Here is a 4430-nt window from a genome sequence, read left to right on the forward strand (position 1 = left end):
ACTGAGGCTCAGCAAAGTACTATTTAATATTAGTAAGTTATTAGTTAAACTACATGGTTCAGTTTTGAGTAACATCAAACAAAAAGCCACCGCACATTATCAAAGAAATTAAATTATTGCCACAATGTGAACCTATAATAAAGAGCTTCAATGCTCAATTTCAACTCTCTCCTTTTTTGTTGACATTATTTGATTTTACATGAGTAGCTGCACGTGAACAAGCAGTGTCTGACATTTGTAGAATGTGAAGGCGGATGCAGAACCACTTTGCTTGCGGTTAGCTTTTGTTTAAGCTTAGGGACATTGTACATGCTTATTATGCTTTGGCGCTCATTTGAGTCATAAGGGTTATGTGTGCAGTTTAGTGATTAAGGTTAAGCTCTCATTTTGAGACAAAGTCTCCAACTTTGACTTTCTGATTTTCATATTCTTTCTTAGCTTGTTCCATCATTTGGTGGTTGTACTTTTCCTGATTTTGAGAAAATGTTTGCCGTTTTTTGGTTCGTTCCTCTTTATCTTCACGTTCTTTTAAATCATCATCTACACATAGGTGTGGATCCTCCTGATGAGCCTCTAAATTTTGAGAAGTATAGACTTCCTATGGCTTTTTATACCATACACAGCTTCATATGGTGTCATCTTTATTGCTCTATGGTAGCTGATATTCCTACTATAAGCTGCTTCTTGGGCTTTTTGACACCATTTCTTAAGCGTTTGGGATGTGGTACTTAATATCAAGGCTCGCATGTCCTCTTTTCATGATCGATTGGATCTCTCAACCAAGCCTTGAGTTGTTGGAGTTCGTGGAGAACCGTGAGCTGTTTTAATTTCATTTTCTTTACAAAACGTTTCCATCTTTTTGTTGACAAATTCTTTACCCCAAAAAAATACCACCCAAAAAATACCATGCCCCTATTTTTCACCACACCCCAAAATATGACAGCCCTTTTCAGACAGTTGATAAATAAACTGGTTTTAAAAAAAATAAACTGGTTCAAAAAAAAGGAACTGGTTTGAAAAAAAAAAACCAAAAAACCAGAGGTTAAAATTGAACTACAACATCCACATACTACACTGTTTGGCATAATGATACTGTAGCCTCGGAGGTATTCATGAAGAAATAAAATTTATATATTGTCTGATGGTTGCACAATGGGGCTCTATGATACCAGAATTTTTTATTGCAGCACATGTGTCAAGGCAATAATAAAATTATTATACAGGGTACAGCCAGTTGTTTACTAATATTCCACTTCATCTTATTTAAAGGAGATGGAATATGGAAAACCATCCAGGAAAGAAGGAAGCAGCATCAAAAAGAAGTTATTACTGACATCATGGACGGAAAAAATTATGCAAGATTATGTGAATCTGGGCAGTTCTTGCATAATACATCAAACATCAGCTTCATCTTTAATACGGATGGTGCTCCTTTGTATTCATCGTCAAGTGTATCCCTTTGGCCAGTGTTTTTAGCCATTAATGAGATTCCATCTCCAGAAAGGTATAAAATTAGTAACCTCCCTTATCAATAATTTACTGGAAGTAGAGTGTTACCCAATACACTGTAATTTTTTGTGGCAACAAATTTGTAACTTGTGTAACTTGTGTAAAAAAGTTAAATTAATAACTTCACTGGATTTGCATTACATACAGTACTGTATAATTTCATGATGGAATACAGTGTATCAGGTATTTTGTTTTTTTTGTTGTTGAACGGAACAGTAGCTGACATTCCCTTTGGTCTGTTCGATTTTCAAAGAGGAACATGTTGCTGTAGGGCATTTGGAAAGGAAAAGGAAAACCTCCCTGGAATGCCTTCTTTGAACCATTTACCACCCAAATGAACAAATTGTACAAGGAAGGTAAGTGTGCATTAGATCTGCAAAAAGAATGCTTGTATTCACTTCTTGAGACGACACGGCACGTACAGAAGCAATTTGGACACACAATATTTATGTTATGAACTGCAACAAACATGGTTCAACCTCACACCGAGATGTTTTCTTCATTGTAACTGTTATATGTGAACTAAGGTAAATAGTTTCCCACAGTATGTTAATCTTATTAGCAATTATTACTAGGAAATGGAAGAGATTTAGACTTCTCACTCAACTGCATAATTCATTTTTCACTATTGTTCATTTTTTGTTGTTCCGTTTTTTCACTTATTTCTTAATTGAAAGAGTTAACATTGAAGTCCCCCAAGTGGCACCAACTGTGCAAGTCAAGGCTGCTGTCCTACTAGGCTCGACTGATTTGCAAGGGAAAGCGTACCTTTTAAATATGACCCAAGATAATGGTGAAAGTGGTTGTGTAATATGTGAGGAAAGGGGATTTGTTACTGCCCAAGGCAAAGGCCACACTCGATGTTACCCATACAGACCTCCAACTGAAAAGAAAATGCTATTAAAGCAAATTAGAAAAAGGCAAAGGTAAACTTCTACATTATTTATCTCTGATTGGGTTGATATATTTTATTGTTAGTGTGCCTACAGGATCATAAAATTATTCTCTGGCTGTGAGGAATCACTAGGGAATGAGTGCATTTCGTGAATTGTACCATTTCACCTCTATTTCTAGGGCAGGCGAGTGAAGTGACTTTTAAAATTGTAAAATTAATATAAATTCAGAAAAGCTTTGTAGCCATGTTGATAATCTGTGACCAAGCTACACGGTGTCTACCTGAATGAAATTGGGTAATGCGTTAAGCAACTAGATACACATTGCATGTAAAAAGGCTTTAAGCAAAATAGCTGTTATTCTTTTTCGGGTTGCAGGAATATTTGACGTAACTAGTTTGGCACTGATGCCCTGGTTCGTCATAGTTCTGGGGATGGTCCCCGACTATATGCATGGATGTCCTCTAGGCATAACACAGACACTTCTTTTACAAGTGGTTATCTTCAAGTAATCACAAGAAATAATTTTTTGTTCATGGTCAGGTACGATTTCATTAACAAAATAGAGCAATACACCTTACATTGTATCGAAAAATCCAATTAAGCTGCATTTGCTACATGGCTACATTGCTACATTTGTATACCATGAAGTGATTCTTGGTTGAAAGGTGTATATGCAGCCCATGGTTACAACTTGTTTCCAAAGCTCAAAATGGCTATGGACATCTCCTAACAAATGCATCACATATTATTCCTCTTTCTTTGAGACAAGCGTACTGCTGCAAAGAGCCCAATGAATTTGATGGAAAACTCACAGTATAGATTCCAGTTCAATAAGAAACAGCATGTCTGATCTTACATGTACACTACGTACAGTATTTAGGTATAAAAACACAGATATAAAATGGTTAGCTTTCATTATCATAGGTAACTATTCCAATACTTTAGAAGACCGTTTTGTTTTATGCAGAAATATTCTTCTTTCCTGGGGCAGATTAACAAGCGTATTCTGGAAATGAAGCCACCAGATGTTTTAGCAAGACTCCCAAGAGACATGGAGAAACATTTCAAGAACTTCAAAGGTACTGTTTGTAATCTGTTTTTCACATTATTTGTACTGCATGGACACTGTCAGGAATTATTATTATCCATTGTTAGTAAAGCACCAACACAGGCCTTAAGTTTGCTCTGGTTTTATTCTAGCTTCTGAGTTGCAGTCATGGCTCCTTTATTGTGCAATACCATGCTTGATTGGTTTCCTACTGGATAAGTACCTTCAGCACTTTGCTTGCTTCTCAGAGGCAATATTTATTCTTCTTGGCACTGCGATCACTCCAGCCTAGTTGCAAAGGGCAAGGGATCTACTTGAGAGATTTTACAAGGACTTTCAGACAGATGTAATGGTTGAAAGCAGTAGCTTCTGTTTTAAGATGGACATTAATGAGACCAGTTTTCCCCAGACTTTTAATTTTCCAAGAAACAGAAACAAATCAAAATAATTAATGAGTTTAAAAATTTAATGGTGGTTTCAGGATATGAAAGTTGTGGCTTCAATGTGCACAATGCTGGTGCCCATCTTGTTGATTATGTTGAAGGCTGGGGTCCACTTTGAGCATGGTCAACCTTTGGTTTTGAATACATGACTGGAACACTGATAGACTTTTGCCATGGTACTCGAAATGTTTGCAGACAGGTGACGAACAGCTAATTTACTATATCCTAACTGCTTGGTCACAACTGTGGCGATCAATCAAGGTTACATGTATGCACTGACTCCAGGAAGTGTTTTACTAATGTATCAGAAATTGGCTTTTCGAACAAGTTTAACGTTCAGTCAAGCTTTGTTTCTGGTGTCAGTGGAATTGCCCAAATCAAATGCAGAATCAATTTGCTTTATCTTTTTTCTTAATTGCACGTTGCTGAGTACTGTATAATAAGTTAATATTTTTCAGTAAGTAGGAAGTCATATCTTGAAATGTTTTGTATGTATAATTCCAGTTGATGTGGATGTTGCATGCCCAGAGTCGT

At 36.4% G+C, this 4430-nt stretch overlaps 1 pseudogene; it reads left to right on the forward strand.

The window, feature by feature from the left end:
* The first annotated feature begins 719 nt into the window (after positions 1-719).
* LOC138017331 (uncharacterized) overlaps positions 720-4430 on the forward strand; it is a 4430-nt pseudogene continuing 719 nt past the window's right edge.

This window comes from Montipora capricornis, chromosome 9 (genome assembly GCF_036669925.1).
Source record: "Montipora capricornis isolate CH-2021 chromosome 9, ASM3666992v2, whole genome shotgun sequence".
In the NCBI taxonomy this organism is placed as follows: domain Eukaryota; kingdom Metazoa; phylum Cnidaria; class Anthozoa; order Scleractinia; family Acroporidae; genus Montipora; species Montipora capricornis.